This window comes from Arachis hypogaea, chromosome 11 (genome assembly GCF_003086295.3).
Source record: "Arachis hypogaea cultivar Tifrunner chromosome 11, arahy.Tifrunner.gnm2.J5K5, whole genome shotgun sequence".
NCBI lineage: Eukaryota > Viridiplantae > Streptophyta > Magnoliopsida > Fabales > Fabaceae > Arachis > Arachis hypogaea.
Genome location: NC_092046.1, coordinates 15476523 through 15494827, shown reverse-complemented (window position 1 = coordinate 15494827; position 18305 = coordinate 15476523). Strand labels below are relative to the sequence as shown.

The following is an 18305-nucleotide window of genomic DNA, read 5'->3' as shown; positions in this document are numbered from 1 at the left end:
ATGAGCCAGCTCCTTCTTCATTCTCTCTTTTTCGAAAATTGTTGCAGCTTCAGCATCGAAAACAGCATTGCACCGTGGACACAGAGATACGTCCTAGTCTTTAATCTTCTGTCGTACCAAGAAATCGAGCAAGCCATCTCCTGCTCGAGGGTACACAGATCGAACCTGTGACTCAAAATCATCCAGAGCCACGTCAAAATCGTAAGACATGCCAACCATATTGACTCCAAAACACGGTTCAACAAAACTAGCATCAGCATTGAAGAGATCAGTATTAACCTTCATCTCTTTCTTACCATCGTCGAATTTCAAACGTCCCTCCATAATAGCTTCCTGAATTAAGTCCCTGAAATGAACACAGCTGTTAGTCAAATAATTGGTTGCTTGGTGAAATTTACAATAAGATTTTCCTTTCAAATCTTTCACCGAAAGTAACAAAACTATACTTTTTACCACTTTTCAATTTTGATTCATTTGAATTTTCATTATTAGGAAGCTTTTTAAGTAAAGAGAAAACATATGGAGAGCCCTTCTTAAGTTCATCCAAATCGACTTTTGCCTCGAAATCAAGTTCCTCCTCTGAGGACTCCATAGTTACATAAGCAACTTTTTCTTTTCGAGTAAAAGGTTTACTCTTTGATCTTTGATCACTTCTATATTTCTCCTTCTCTTTTTTCATGAGTTCGGTCTGACAGACTTTTTCAGCCAAATGGGCCAAATCGGGGATATGCACATTAAGCAACTTTCGGCGCATATAGAAACCTAACCCCATAATTGCTATTTTCACAGTTTCATTCTCAGGTAATGAAACATAGCATCTACTTCTAGCATTTTTGAAACGTATCATATAATCATCAATGGTTTCACCATCTTTGCATTTCAAAGCAACCAGATCAGTAATTGCCACATTCATTTTCCCTTGATAAAATTGAGCATGAAAAGCAATCTCCAACTGATTCCATATCGTTATCGAATTTGGTCTAAGATTCGAAAACCAAGTAAATGCATTCTTCGTTAACGAAGAAAGAAAAAACTTCATTTTCAAATTCTCATCATTGGCTAAATTTCCAATCTCAACCAAATATCGAGCGACATGTTTAGTGGTCGACTCTCCAACTTCCCCTGCAAACTTTGTAATTATTTTTGGATTTTTCACCCCTCTTAGCACTTCGGCCATTTGGACAACTTGAGTAAAAGCAGACACAAAGTGAGGTCGATTCATGAAACCGACATTCAAACTAACTCGATTGAGCACTTCTTCCATAATTATGGTGACCTGATAATGTTCACCGCCATGATTAGCACGTAATCTGGCTAGAAATTCATCAGCGTTTTGGCCTCAAGGAACTACATGAGGATTTTCTCTATTAAAAATATTATTTTCATTTTGGAAAATATTTTTGAATCCTTCATTATTTTTCCTGGCATCATGCCTTTCACCTTTCTCATAATCTACTATTCGGGAAATTTGTTCGACTTGTCTAGCAAGACGTTCAAATTTTGATTCGTGATCAGCCATCATTGGATTTAGAATTGTGGTCATTTGTTGAGTCAGCAAATTGACCAAGTCATGATGATTTTCCTCTACTTGCTGTCGATATACTGCCATCGAATTAGCAGCATTCGAAGTAGAGCCCACATTATAATCACGAGAGTACTCAGAATGTTGTTGTGGATTTTGAAAATTATTTTCTCCATTTATACTCCCAAATCGAACGGGAGGAACAAAATTACCCACTGGTGGAACATAACCAGGAGGAAGATCATAAGGAGGCTAACCAGTGGTTAATGGAGGTTGGGTCGGTGGTAAAGTACCACGTGGACGAATATTGCGTCCCATATTCCCAGTTTGTGTGGTAGTAACCGCTATATTTTCACTTCCAATTACACTTTCCGACCGTGAAGTCACGTCCGCTTGTTGCACAATTACTGGTATGCTATCATTGGTGGAGGAACCACCATTCACATTTGACACTTCGTCAGCCATGTGAATGATTTTTCCACTTCTCAATCGCATACACCGAATGATATAAATTTTTTTGACACACTTCAAGTTTAAAACTGTCCCACCGGGCGTGCCAATTTGTTTTGTCAATTTTTATCAAATCGATGGTGGTTCGATTCTAATAGTCTGGGAGTGAAACTTACTCCTCTTTTGCAGGTACCAGCTTTCTATAAGTGCATCAAAGTGTCTTCGATTAGACTGAAATCGAAATGGAACATAAATTAAAATTTATAAAAGGATAAATAAAATGAAAAGTAAAGTTTTCAAAAACAAAATTAACTAGAATCGAAAAGGTTACATTGAAACTTAAATAAAGCAATAAAGGTGTCTTCGGCTGAATCAAAAGGCTTTGACTTGAAAAATAAATTTACTGAAATGTAAATTGAACATGGAAATTAAAGAGTGCTTGAAAGATAAATTGACTTGAAAGATAAACTTTTATTGGAATTTTTAAATGAGAAATAAAGACAAATGGAAGGAACCCTATAGATAATTGACTCGAGGCAAACTCAGAAAGTTGCTGGGATGTGAGAGTGCGTGAATACTTTTTGAAACGAAGTTCCAACCTTTATTTCCTAAAACTTTCTAATATTTATAATCTACCTCCATAACTGACAATTAATTACAAGGTGCACTCTTGAATGCGCACTCTTTGGTAACCGTTCTCGCCTTTTGGCTGATCAACGCTTACTCATAAATTTCTCACGTAGTAAATACCTTCAACTTCTCTACTTACGCAACCGCTCGATCTGCTTTTTGAGCTAACACATTCGACTACCTCTTTCGAGCACTTGATCGATTAAGCCTGTTCGATTCAATAGAGCATTTCAAAATCGAATCTGTGCCAAATACATTTAGTCAATGTTTGTACGCGCATCTTTTCAAAAAACTGCCTATATCTTAGACCTCTTTACTACTTCGAACCAACTTACTTTAATCGAACAACACCAAAGCGATTATTGAGGGAAAGCAATGTCTCTTATAGAAACATTCATGTGTTGAACATTTTCCTATGTAAGTACATTTTAGTCCATCGCCAGTAGTAATGCCTTTCACTAATAAGTAGTAGCATTCAACTTCTGTTAAGAAGAAGCTTCTATATTGCTCACACACTGCAACAACTTCTAGATGCTTAGAATTATTAAGAATAAACATCTTGTGAACCGTACAATATGATCTAACTAAAATTCAATTACACAAAGAAAAGCAAATAATACAGACATTGGAGCTGAGTTAGACTCATCACCATCATCAATACAACCTCAGCATCAGTACTTCTATTATATTCAATATCCTCGAAATCCTCTTAGATATCCAATTCCAATTCTGAGATCTCATGAAGGATCTGAGCGTTTAATAATATAATTAGAAGAGGATTGGGTTGTGATAAAAAGAACAATAAAAGAAAATGAGGAGCAGGTAGTGAATTTACCAAGCATATAGCCCAAACGCAGAAGGTTCGACTGATGAAAGAATCAGATTTTTTTAATCAGTACGACTCAAATAAAGATGTCTATTTTATTTTTTATTAAAGATATTTTAATTTTGCATTTTAATTGGTTTTTATATAATTTATTCGGTATTTCTCATTACATATTATTAAATCTTTTAAAAGATTTTGTTTTCAAAAATAGTAAAAAATATTTAGACGAGAGTAAAACCAAAAACATAATAGATTAACTATAATTTTTTTTAAATTTTTTATATAAAAAAATATGTCGCACTCATCAATAAATATATATATATATATATATAATTTTTTTAAAGTAAAATTTATCATACGGTTATATCAATAATAAGGCTCAAGCCTCATAAAATTTTTGCAAAAAAAAAAATTAACTAATTTATATTTGTGCGATATATAAAATAATTACTATATTATTATTACATTATAGATTAAAATTCACTAATTTAAATTTGTTTTCATTTTTAATATAAGCATTAGAAATAAATAAAATTTTTATAACTAGATGTCGTGTAACAAAATATATATAATATTAATTAGTTTTTAAAAATTTTGAAAAAATAATTTTTTTAAGTCAAATAACTATTTATTAAAATAGACAAACTAATTAATTTCTTCTCATATACATTATTTTTTAAAGACAATAAAAGTAATTGATTGGGCATTGGTTGAGATAATTAAAATTACTATTTCATTAAAATTTTAATTTAAAAAATATTTTAGTTAATTTTGGTATAGAAATTTTGAATTTAAAAGCATTGATAAAAATTATGTTGAATTTTGATTTATTTTATTCTCATTTAAATTAATCACTATATAAGTTAAAGTTCTGTTTCGAAGTTACATTCGAATTTCAATCTGATCTTTAAATTTTTACTTTACTTAAGTTCAAAAAAAAATTTATATTTGTGTGACATATAAAATAATTATCATATTATTATTATTACATTATAGATATATGTATGTGTGTGGAAAAAAAGTTCAACTGATTTAAAATATAATTTTTTTCTAATATTTGATTAAATTGTTCTTGTATTTAGTATTTTTTTTGAAACTTTCTCTTAGTAAAAAGTATAATCATTATAAATATTTTAATTACTATTGTTAGAGGTGTTCGCAGATCGGATATGACCAAAATTTCAATGTGATCGACACTAAACTCATCAGATTAGATTCGATATCCAATCTATGAAGACCCCTAACTACTGCTATAGGTTCGTCGTTGCTGCAAAAGTATACTTCTTTTTATTATAAACCATTATTAGATCTTAATTATCATTAAAATAACTTAATTGTAAACAAAGAGATAATACTTATATTGGTTTCTAAAGAGATGTTCGTATTCAAATCTAATTTCAAAAGTTTCAATTTACTCAATTTAGTCTCCCAACTTAGTAATTATTACTCACATTGGTTCCTAATCTTATTTTTGTCGCAGTCTCACAAAATCGTTAATGGCATGCTGAGATGGACTAACGATGGTTATGCTATACTTTCTAGCGACTATTTGATGTGACAATTGAAACTTTTTTACCTTGATTTTTTTTTTCAAAAAACACTTAAAACCCTAATGTAACTCACGGATATCAAGTTAAAAGATTAAACTAAGTAAATTAAAACTTTACAAATTAGATTGAAGTTCGAATGTAACTTCAAAACAGAACTTTAACTTATATAGTGATTAATTTAAATGAAAATAAAATAAATCAAAATTTAACATAGTTTTTATTAATGCTTTCAAATTTAAAATTTTCATACCGAAATTAACTAAAATTTCTCTTTAAATTAACATTTTAATAAAATAATAACTTTAATTATCTCAACTAATGCTTTAATCAATTAATTTTATTGTCTTAAAAAAACCTGTATATGAGAAGAAATTAATTAATTTGTTCATTTTAATAAATAGTTATTTGACTAAAATAAAAGAAGCTATTTTTTTAGAATTTTTAAAAACTAATTAATATTATATATATTTTGTTATTACACGACGTCTAGTTATAAAAGTTTTATTTATTTCTAATGCTTATATTAAAAATGAAAACAAGTTTAAATTAGTGAATTTTAATCTATAATGTAATAATAATATAGTAATTATTTTATATATCGCATAAATATAAACTAGTTATTCTTTTTTTTTTTTGCAAAAATTTTATGAAGCTCGAACTTTGTTATTGATATAACTCGTATGATAAATTTTATTTTAAAAAAATTATATATATATATATATAAAAGTGTGACATAATTTTTTATATAAATAATTTTAGAAAAAAAATTAATATTTAATCTATTATTTTTTTGTTTTAGTCCAATCTAAATATTTTTTTATTGTTTTTGAAAAAAAAAATTTAAGAATTTAATAATACATGACAAAGAATATCAAATAAGTTATACAAAAATCAATTAAAATGTAATACAAAAATATTTTTAACAAAAGATGAAATAGACATTTTTATTTGAGTAGTCTCTTTTTTTTAATTTCTAGGAACTATGAGAAAAATTGCTCAAATGATTTAGATTATTTAATTAAAAACAAGATGAGAAAAAAATTATAATTGATGAACTGAACTAAATAATCTTAGAAATGAAAAATTAAGTAAAAGTAAATGTTGTAATCTACGATGATGACAACAACAACCACAATAATACGGTATTTATCAGTAATTTTCTGATTCTCACAAGTAAAATAGCGAGTTAAACACGATCTTTGATCTTAAACCTATGAGCGAAATTGAAGAAAAAAATTACTAATTTTTTGGTAATTTATCGATCAAAAAGATGGTCAACTACCAAACGTTTTGGATTAACAACTCAAAATTTGAGTATATTAACAGGAATTGAATCTCTCTAGAGAGTCAATCAGGAATTTTGATAATGTGTACAATGAGTTAATTATTTAGCCCAATAAAAATAAATAATAAATTCAAAAATTTTTAATCAGTTATTTCACGTCAAATTTTAAATTTTAAATTTTTTTAAAAATTTAGTTAGTTATTTCAAAAAAAATAACCATCTGAAATTCTGAATTACTAAAGCATTTCACTCCAATACTCTCTTCTTTTTCAACCGGCGGCCACTCCACCTTCATCAATAATCATCTCATTTCACCGTCGCTATTTGGCTTGCCACACGACATTCACCCTTAGTAAAAATAGAAGAAGAAGATGAATAAACAAAAGAAACAACTATTATGGTGAAACATAATTTTGAAGGATTAGGCATGACGAAAGCGGCACTGTTGTGAAGCATAGGACTCAAATCTGAAAGATGCTAACCATGCTTGGATCCGAAAAAGAAGTGTATGGTGGTATCATCGGTGAAAAGAGGTTTAAAGGAATGGAAGAAAGCGAAGCCGGTTTGGAAGAGAGGCGCGCGAAAAAGCGGCAGCAACGTTAGACTGAGCATTGGAAGGAGAGGCGCATCGGGCTGATCGGCAGAGATGAAGACGGTGTCAGTGAGAGGATGCGGCGGCGTCGGTATGGCAGGCGAAGAATTCAGTAAAGCGAGGTGAGAACCGAAGAAAATGACGGTGAATTTTGAACGTGTATTAGAGGTTACAGTAAAATTAGAAATAACCATCCGTAATGTGAATGGATTTAAATATTAATCCTAATTTTTCAAATTTTAAAATTTAAAATTAAATAATTAATGATATAATTTTTAATTATAATTTTATCTTTTTTAATCTATTGTACACATTGTATATAATTAATATTAGTTTTCAATACTTTCTCATAGGAATTTAAGTATAAATAATAAAAGAAGTAGTGTTTGAAAGAAATTGAAATATAAATAGATAAATTTAACATCACAGAATTGGAAGAAGAGATTACAATCACAGTAGAAACAAAAAGAAGTACAACTTGAATAAAAAAGAAAAGAGTTTCCTTGTATTTATTTGTGTTAACATCACTTTCAGAAATATAATCATTAATATGGACTATACTTCTTCGGTCTATCAGATTAAATTTTTAGAATGAGTAATTTTATGATATAGTATAAGAATTTGATTTTTGATAAATTCTAAAAATATAAAAAAAATAACATAAAATAAATAAAAGAAAAAAATATATACAAAAATTAAGTAAACTAAAAAAGAAGTCTTTATTTAAAAAAATTATTAGAGATATAATTATTCATATTATTATCTCTTTCTATTAATTTAAATTTTTAAGATAAATAATTTTATGACAATGACATTAAAATATTTAAAATACTTGTGAAATGATTCTAACTCCTTTATCTAATTTCAGAAATTTTATTTATAGACCATTTTAAAAATTAAAACTTACAATTATATTTTAATAGAAGTTATCTTTTCAATATCCGAATATAACCTATACATAACTACTCATCCAACCCCAACTATCTCACTTTTAAGTAATTAACATTTGCATTTATTTATGAGACCCACCAATTTATTACGTATCTACTAATAGACGAGGTGTTGAACTCGTGCTCAATTGAGAATGTCCCTATTGCACTTCATTTGTCAACATCTTAAGTTTTCTTCGATCTCTCTGTCACCAAAGACCTGTCAATTGGGTTGTTTATGAGCTCAATAAGTGATCCATAAAAAAGAAAGTTGAATTTTCTTGTGTCTGTTATATAATCCTTCATTTTGTCTAATATATTTTTTATAATAAATTTTAAATATTTAAAAATTATTTATTTTTATATTTTTAAATTAAATATTAATTTATATTTTTTATCAAGTTAGATATTGTACAAAATGTCTCTGGTACGAGTTGAGAAATGGATCGAGAACTTGCGGGTTGAGACAGATGCCGGATCACTTGACTGGAGTAATAGGGGGAGGTACCTGCAAAGACACTCCGACGCTCAAGTCAGAATGGATCTAAGAGGTATAAGGTGTGAGGAATGAATGAATACCTGGAGGGACCTGGGTCCTCTATTTATAGGTGATGGTGAATATCTTATCTTATCTTATTTGGTTAAGATAAGGGAGACGTTTGAATTCGAAAGTTGGTTAGGAGCTCTAGTGGGCTGGTTTCGGGCCTTCTGGAAGGGCGAAGCGGGTCAAACCCTGGTAACCGGGTTCGTGGACCATTCCGGGTGTAGGATCCATGGGCCAGATCCGTAACAGTTGCCCCCGGAGCGAGAGAGTGAGGGTGCTTAGTCTCATCGCTGGAGGAACCTTTTCCTCGCCGTTGTGGTTTGGTAAGGAGATCGTTGTTTGGTTTTTCCGATCAAGGTCGAGAATTTGGGGAGTTTCTAGCCGTTTCATGGTCAGGCGAGGACCGTGTTTTTTGTGCGTCTCATCACATGCCGGGTTTGATGACCGTTCTGAGGAAGGGCCCGGAGATCGGGTCTGGAACAGTTGCCCCTGGAGCATGAGAGCATGCTTACTTGGTCTCGATGCTAAGTTATTTGGAGAGTCCAATTCTCTGTAGTTCGGGAGACTGTGAGGAGCGTAGAAAGGGCGTGACGTCATCCTGCACTGATTGCCGGTTGGAAGACCGTCAGCTCATGCTTGTTTTGTGTGACCTTTTCTAGGTCGTTATTGTGAACTTATTTTAGGCCTCTTGGTGGGCCGATTTCAAGACTTTGTTTATTTAGCTTATTTGGATTTTCGTTTTATTGGCCTCACGGTGATCAATCCCGGGCCGTCATTTTTTGTTGTTTAGATACCCGTTTTGTTTTTTGGATATCCGTTTTGTTGGCCTCGGGGTGATCGATTCCCGGGTAGCCGTTTACTTATTTGGATATCCGTTTGGTTATTTGGATATCTGTTTTATTGGCCTCGGGGTGATTGATTCCCGAGTAGCCGTTTACTTATTTGGATATCCGTTTTGTTGTTTGGATATCTGTTTTATTGGGCTCGGGGTGATCGATTTTCGAGTAGCCGTTTACTTATTTGGATATCCGTTTTGTTGTTTGGATATCCGTTTTATTGGCCTCGGGGTGATCGATTCCCGAGTAGCCGTTTACTTATTTGGATATCCGTTTTGTTGTTTGGATATCCGTTTTATTGGCCTCAGGTTGATTGATTCCCGAGTAGCCGTTTACTTATTTGGATATCCGTTTTGTTGTTTGGATATCCGTTTTTATTGGCCTCGGGGTGATCGATTTTCGAGTAGCCGTTTACTTATTTGGATATCCATTTTGTTATTTGGATATCTGTTTTATTGGCCTCGGGGTGATCAATTCCCGAGTAGCCGTTTACTTATTTGGATATCTGTTTTGTTATTTGGATATCCGTTTTATTGGCTTCGGGGTGATCGATTCCCGGGTGTTTGGCCATTTTACTCTTTTTGCCGTTACGACAATATGGGACGAAGCAGGGCAAGTGCATTTTTAAATGAAATTTTATTAAGTTTGGGCCTCGTTAAAACCCTCCGTTTTGGGGGAGGGAAAGAGTACCCTAAAATAATACAAGGAGAATAAAATAAAATAATATAAGTGAAAGATATAGTTTTAAGGGAGGGAGTGTTCCTATGTGTAATATCGCCGTAAGTTGGCGGCATTCCAGGTTCTTGGGATCTCGGTTCTGTCGAGTTTTTCGAGCTTGTAGGCTCCTTTCCTGATTATTCCTTTGACTAGGTCGGGCTTTTGCAGGACTTGCCTGACCGCTTGGTCGGTTCAGACCGTAATGGGGTGGGCCTGGAAATATTGTCCGAGACAACGGGATGCTGTGAGGAGTGAAAAGGTGAGTTTCTCGAGGTGTGAGTAGCGTGATTCCGTATCTTGTAAGACTTTGCTTATGAAGTAAATGGGTCGCTGGGCCTTATTCTCGTCTTCTCGGATAAGCGCTGCTGCGAGTGCTTCCTCTGTTATAGATAGGTATAGGTAGAGGACCTCTCCTATTTGGGGTTTAGTGAGAATCGGGGGTTTTGCTAGGACTTCTTGAAATGTTGGAATGCCTCTTCGTGTTCCGCTTCCCATTTGAAGGGGGTTCCTTTCTTCATAAGTTTGAAGAAAGGGTTCGCTTTTTGGGCAGACGCGCCGAGAAAACGAGATAGTGCGGTTAGTTGGCCGGTAAGTTTCTGGATGTCTTTGAGATTTTTTGCGCTTGCCATTTCGAGGACGGCTCTACATTTTGAGGTTAGCTTCTACCCCGCGTTGCGTGATCATGAAACCGAGGAACTTTTCTGCTTCCATCCCGAAGGCACATTTTGTCGGGTTGAGGCGCATTTGATGTCTTCTTAGGGTGTTCATTATAAGCTCGAGGTCGCTGATGAGTTGCCCGCCGGATTCGGTCTTGGCGAGCATGTCATCTATGTAGACTTCCAGCTTGGTCCCAAACATGTTTTGGAAAATCTTGTTGACGATCCTTTGGTAAATGGCTCCGGCATTTTTTAGGCCGAAGGGCATGACTGTGTAGCAGTAGGTGCCGTCGAGAGTGATGAAGGCCATCTTCTCCTCGTCGGGTCGGTGCATGGGTATCTGATTGTATCCAGAATACGCATCCATGAAACTGAGGTACTGGTGGCCGGATGCCACGTCTACCAGCCCGTCAATATTCGGTAGAGGGAAGGCATCTTTTGGACTGGCTTTATTCAGGTCCGTATGGTCAACGCACATCCGCCACTTCCCATTAGCCTTTTTGACTAGCACAACATTAGCCAGTCAGGTTGTGTAGGGCAGTTCCCTGATAAAGCTTGCTTCGAGGAGGGCTTTAACCTATTTTTTGACTTCGGCTGCTCGGTCGGGAGACATTTTTCCTCTCCTCTGTGCGACAGGTTTAGCCTTGGGGTCTACGGCTAGTCGTTGAGACATTAGATCGGGGTCTATTCTCGGCATATCGGCAGGTGTGAATGCAAACAAGTCTCTGCTTTGTCTTAGGAGGCGTGAGAGATCCTTTTTAAGGTCGTATGGGAAGTTCTTGTTGATGAAAGTATATTCTTCTTTGGTTTACCCTATTTGCAATTTTCTCCATGTCCCCTTCTGGTTCCGGCCTAGGTTGCCCGTCTTGTCGGGCGTCCAGGTCGGCTAAGAATATGCCGGCCGCATTGCAAGATTTCTTTCGCAGGGCTAAGCTGGCGTTGTCGCATTCTACTGCGATCTCCCAGTCTCCGTGAATAGTTCTGATGGAGCCATCCTCTGCTGTGAACTTCATGAGAAGGTATTTGGTGAAGATGACGGCGGAGAGGTCGTTAATTGTTTTTCTTCCGAGGATGACGTTGTAGGCGGTGGAGTCTTTGAGGACCACGAACTTGGATAGGATTGTCTTCCTTTGGTTTCCCATTCCTATCGTGAGGGGAAGGACGATGGAACCGTCTAGTTTGAGGAAGTTGTCTCCGAGTCCCATGACTCTGTTGCGGTGTGTCTGTAGATTGTCATTGCGGAGTCCGAGTTTGTCGAAGGCTCCTCTGAAGAGGATGTTAGAGTCTGCTCCTGTATCCACCAGTATTCTTCTTACTAGTCCGGTTCCAATCTTTGCCGAGATGATGAAGGGGGCGTCTTCTGCCGAGCTGCTGTGTTGGCAATCCTCGGGGGAGAATGTTATCGCTCTATTGGTGGTGGCGGTTGGGGTTTGGTCTCTGACTGCCAGGATCTTGAGATCCTTCTTTAGTGCTGATTTTGATTTCCCTGGGGTGTCTTTCCTTGTGATGACGTTCACGATAATGGTCGGATCTGTTTCAGGGCTTTCCCTAGAGGCTTGTCTCTGTGTCCTCGGGTTATGTCCTTCTTTTTTTGGTGATCTGTCTTTTTCCGCGCGTCTTGGTTCCCTGATGATTTTGGCAAACTCGGGGAGTTTGCCGTCTCGTATGGCTTGCTTGAGGGCGTCTTTTAGGTCGAAACAATCTTGTGTCCTGTGTCCGCATCCTCGGTGGTAGTCGCAATATAGGGCCTTGTTGCCGCCCGTTCTTTCCTTGAGTTGCCGAGCCCTCGGGAGAATACCTCGATCGGCTATTTGGTGGTGTATCTCAGTGATCGGAGCCGTCAGAGGTGTGTAGTTAGAGAATTTTCTGATTCTGGGGGGTTGGTTTACGTTTGCTGGTTTGGGATGTTCTTTATGGTTTTCTCTTGGTGCAAGGTTATGTCGAGGTGTCGTTGATGAGCGGATAATTTATACGCTTTTTGGCATTGTTTTTAGTATGTTTTTAGTAGGATCTAGTTACTTTTAGGGATGTTCTCATTAGTTTTTATGCTAAATTCACATTTCTGGACTTTACTATGAGTTTGTGTGTTTTTCTGTGATTTCAGGTATTTTTTGGCTGAAATTGAGGGACTTAAGCAAAAATCAGATTCAGAGGTTGAAGAAGGACTGCTGATGCTGTTGGATTCTGACCTCCCTGCACTCAAAGTGGATTTTCTGGAGCTACAGAACTTAAAATGGCGTGCTTCTAATTGCGTTGGAAAGTAGACATACAGAGCTTTCCAGCAATATATAATAGTTCATACTTTGGCCGAGTTTAGATGACGTAAAAGGGCATTGAACGCCAGTTCTACGCTGCTGTCTGGAGTTAAACGCCAGAAACACGTCACAAACCAGAGTTGAACGCCAGAAACACGTTACAACCTGGCGTTCAACTCCAGAAAGAACCTCTGCACGTGTAACATTCAAGCTCAGCCCAAGCACACACCAAGTGGGCCCCGGAAGTGGATTTATGCATCAATTACTTACTTCTGTAAACCCTAGTAGCTAGTTTATTATAAATAGAACTTTTTACTATGATTTTTAGTTCATCTTGGGACGTCTGGTTCTTAGATCATGGGGGCTGGCCATTCGGCCATGCCTGAACCTTTCACTTATGTATTTTCAAACGGTAGAGTTTCTACACTCCATAGATTAAGGTGTGGAGCTCTGCTGTTCCTCATGAATTAATGCAAAGTACTACTGGTTTTCCATTCAATTCAACTTACTCCGCTTCTAAGATATTCATTCACACTTCAATATGAATGTGATGAACGTGACAATCATCATCATTCCCCCACGAACGCGGCATTCATGAGAGTCCGAAAAGTCTAAACCTTGTCTGTGGTATTCCGAGTAGGACTCTGGGATTGAATGACTGTGACGAACTTCAAACTCGCGAGTGCTGGGCGTAGTGACAGACGCAAAAGGAGGGTGAATCCTATTCCAGTATGATCGAGAACCCCAGATGATTAGCCGTGCTGTGACAGAGCATTTGGACCATTTTCACAAGAGGATAGGATGCATCCATTGACCACGGTGATGCCTCCAGATGATTAGCCATGCAGTGACAGCGCATCGGACCATTTTCACAGAGAGGATGAAAAGTAGCCATTGACAAAGGTGATGTCCTTACATAAAGCCAGCCATGGAAAGGAGTAGGACTGATTGGATGAAGACAGCGGGAAAGCAGAGATTAAGAAGAACGAAAGCATCTCTATACGCTTATCTGAAATTCTCACCAATGAATTACATAAGTGTTTCTATCTTTATTTTCTATTTATTTATTAGTAATTTTCGAAAATACTATAACCATTTGATATCCGCCTGACTGAGATTTACAAGGTGACCATAGCTTGCTTCAAGCCGACAATCTCCGTGGGATCGACCCTTACTCACGTAAGGTTTATTACTTGGACGACCCAGTGCACTTGCTGGTTAGTTGTATCGAAGTTGTGAATGAAAAATGATTTATTAAGACGTGCGTATAGAATTTTTGGCGCTGTTGCCTGAGATCACAATTTCGTGCACCAAGTTTTTGGCGCCGTTGCCGGGGATTGTTTGAGTTTGGACAACTGACGGTTCATCTTGTTGCTCAGATTAGGTAATTTTCTTTTTGTTTTATTTTCAAAAATTTTTCAAAAATCTTTCAAAAATTTCTCATCTGTTTTCGAAAAAAAATAAAAATTCTTTTCAAAAATTTTTATTATGTTCTTTAGAATTTTTAAGAATGAATTCTAGAGTTTCATGAAGCATCTGAAGCCTGGCTGGCTGTAAAGCCATGTCTAATTCATTTGGACTGGGGCTTCCAACCCAACATTATCAAGAGCAAGCTAGTTGTTGCTAATCCACCTGCTGCTGTTCCAGATCCACCTAATTTACATGCTAAAGCTTGACTGGCTATTAAGCCATGTCTAACCCTCAGATTGGAGCTTTAGAATAAGAGTGCAAGATTCTTGGAATTCATATTAAAAATTTTAGAATCCTTATTTTTCTTTTTCACACTAATTTTCGAAAAATATAAAATAAAAATACAAAAAAAAATCATAAAATCATAAAAACCAAAAATATTTTGTGTTTCTTGTTTGAGTCTTGAGTCAATTTTTAAGTTTGGTGTCAATTGCATACTCATCTTGCATTTTTCGAAAATTGCATTCATGCATTGCATTCATCATGATCTTCAAGTTGTTCTTGATAAAACCTTCTTGATTGATCTTCATATTATATTGTTTTGTGTTGTATGGTGTTTTTCATATGCATTCTTGAGTTCTTAGTGTCTAAGCATTAAAGATTTCTAAGTTTGGTGTCTTGCATGTTTTCTTGGCATATAAAAATTTTCAAAAATATGTTCTTGATGTTCATCATGATCTTCAAAGTGTTCTTGGTGTTCATCTTGACATTCATAGTATTCTTGCATGCATTCATTGTTTTGATCCAAAATTTTCATGCATTGAGTCTTTTTCATGTTTTTCTCTCTCATCATAAAAAAATTCAAAAATAAAAAATATATCTTCCCCTTTTTCACTCATAAATTTCGAAAATTAGATTTGACTTTTTCAAAAATTTTTAAAATCTAGTTGTTTTTATGAGTCAAATCAAATTTTCAATTTAAAAATCTTATCTTTTTCAAAGTCTTTTTCAAAAATCAAATCTTTTTCATTGTTCTTATTTATTTTCGAAAATTTTAAAAATATTTTTCAAAAATCTTTTTCTTAATTTTATCTCATGATTTTTGAAAATATCATCAACAATTAATGTTTTGATTCAAAAATTTCAAGTTTGTTACTTACTTGTTAAGAAAGATTCAAACTTTAAGTTCTAGAATCATATCTTGTGATTTCTTGTGAATCAAGTCATTAATTGTGATTTTAAAAATCCAATATTTTTCAAAACTAATTTCAATCATATCTTTTCAAAAATATCTTTTTATCTTATCTTTTTCAAAATCATATCTTTTTCAAAAATTTGATTTTAAAATATCTTTTCTAACTTCTTATCTTCTTATCTCTTCAAAATTGATTTTCAAATTTGTTTCAACTAACTAACTAACTTTTTGTTTGTTTCTTATCTTTTTCAAAACTACCTAACTAACTCTCTCTCTCTCTAATTTTCGAAAATATCTTCCATCTTTTTCAAAAATTCTTTTTAATTAACTAATTGTTTCAAATTTTAATTTTAATTTTCGAAAATCACTAACCATTTTTCAAAAATAATTTTTGAAATTCCTCTTTCTCTCTCATCTCCTTCTAATTATTTATTCATCTACTAACACATCTCTCCCATCCAAAAATTTGAACACTACCTCCCTCTCTGTGTTCAAGTTTTTTTCTTCCCTTCTTTACATTACATTCTTTTCTTCTTCTACTCACACAGGGAAACCTCTATACCTGGGTAAAAAGGATCCCTATTATTATTATTTTTTTGTTCCCTCTTTTTCATATGAGCAGGAGCAAGGACAAGAATATTCTTGTTGAAGCAGATCCAGAACCTGAAAGGACTCTGAAGAGGAAACTAAGAGAAGCTAAATTACAACAAATCAGCAAGCATCTTTCAGAAATTTTCGAACAAAAAGAGGAGATGGCAGCCGAAAATAATAATAATGCAAGGAGGATGCTTGGTGACTTTACTGCACCTAATTCTAATTTACATGGAAGAAGCATCTCCATCCCCACCATTGGAGCAAACAATTTTGAGCTGAAACCTCAATTAGTTTCTCTGATGCAGCAGAACTGCAAGTTCCATGGACTTCCATCTGAAGATCCTTTTCAGTTCTTAACTGAATTCTTGCAGATTTATGATACTGTTAAGACTAATGGAGTAGATTCTGAAGTCTACAGGCTTATGCTTTTCCCGTTTGCTGTAAGAGACAGAGCTAGAGTGTGGTTGGACTCTCAACCCAAAGATAGCCTGAACTCTTGGGATAAGCTGGTCACGGCTTTCTTAGCCAAGTTCTTTCCTCCTCAAAAGCTGAGCAAGCTTAGAGTGGATGTTCAAACCTTCAGACAGAAAGAAGGTGAATCCCTCTATGAAGCTTGGGAGAGATACAAGCAACTGACCAAAAAATGTCCTTCTGACATGCTTTCAGAATGGACCATCCTGGATATATTCTATGATGGTCTGTCTGAATTAGCTAAGATGTCATTGGATACTTCTGCAGGTGGATCCATTCACCTAAAGAAAATGCCTGCAGAAGCTCAAGAACTCATTGACATGGTTGCTAATAACCAGTTCATGTACACTTCTGAGAGGAATCCTGTGAGTAATGGGACGCCTCAGAAGAAGAGAGTTCTTGAAATTGATACTCTGAATGCCATATTGGCTCAGAACAAAATATTGACTCAGCAAGTCAATATGATTTCTCAGAGTCTGAATGGAATGCAAGCTGCATCCAATAGTACTCAAAAGGCATCTTCTGAAGAAGAAGCTTATGATCCTGAGAACCTGCAATAGCAGAGGTGAATTACATGGGTGAACCATATGGAAACACCTATAATCCCTCATGGAGAAATCACCCAAATCTCTCATGGAAGGATCAACAAAAGCCTCAACAAGGTTTTAATAATGGTGGAAGAAATAGGTTTAACAATAGTAAAACTTTTCCATCATCCACTCAGCAACAGACAGAGAACTCTGAACAAAATACCTCTAATTTAGCAAACTTAGTCTCTGATCTATCTAAGGCCACTGTAAGTTTCATGAATGAAACAAGGTCCTCCATTAGAAATTTAGAGGCACAGTGGGCCAGCTGAGTAAAAGAGTCACTGAAATCCCTCCTAGTACTCTCCCAAGCAATACAGAAGAAAATCCAAAAGGAGAGTGCAAGGCCATTGAAATGACCATCATGGCCGAAACCACAAAAGAGGAGGAGGACGTGAATCCCAAGGAGGAAGACCTCCTGAGACGTCCAGTGATCAATAAGGAGTTTTCCTTTGAGGAACCAAAGGAATCTGAGGCTCAACTAGAGACCATAGAGATTCCATTAAACCTCCTTATGCCATTCATGAGCTCTGATGAGTATTCCTCTTCTGAAGAGAATGAGGATGTTACTAAGGAGCAAGTTATCAAGTACCTTGGTGCAATCATGAAGCTGAATGCCAAATTATTTGGTATGAGACTTGGAAAGATGAACCTCCCTTGTTCACCAATGAACTGAGTGATCTGGATCAACTGACATTGCCTCAAAAGAAACAGGATCCTGGAAAGTTCCTAATACCTTGTACCATAGGCACCATGATCTTTGAAAAGGCGCTGTGTGACCTTGGTTCAGGGATAAACCTCATGCCCCTCTCTGTAATAGAGAAACTGGGAATCTTTGGGGTGCAAGCTGCTAAAATCTCATTAGAGATGGCAGACAATTCAAGAAAACAGGCTTATGGACAAGTAGAGGACGTGTTAGTAAAGGTTGAAGGCCTTTACATCCCTGCTGATTTCATAGTCCTAGATACTGGGAAGGATGAGGATGAATCCATCATCCTTGGAAGACCCTTCCTAGCCACAGCAAGAGCTGTGATTGATGTTGACAGAGGCGAACTAGTCCTTCAATTGAATGAGGACTCCCTTGTGTTTAAAACTCAAGGTCATCCTTCTGTAAAAATGGAAAAGAGGCACAGTAAGCTTCTCTCAAAACAGAGTCAACCAGAGCCCCCACAGTCAAACTCTAAGTTTGGTGTGGGGAGGCCACAACCAAACTTTAAGTTTGGTGTTGAACTCCCATATCCAAACTCTAAGTTTGG

General features: G+C 35.5%; 1 non-coding gene across 1 annotated transcript; it reads right to left on the bottom strand.

Moving 5' to 3' along the window:
• Nucleotides 1–16545: 16545 nt before the first annotated feature.
• Nucleotides 16546–16653, bottom strand: LOC112724144 (small nucleolar RNA R71). The gene has a single exon (XR_003163322.1). It is a non-coding gene; the product is annotated as a small nucleolar RNA R71 (small nucleolar RNA).
• Nucleotides 16654–18305: the final 1652 nt, after the last annotated feature.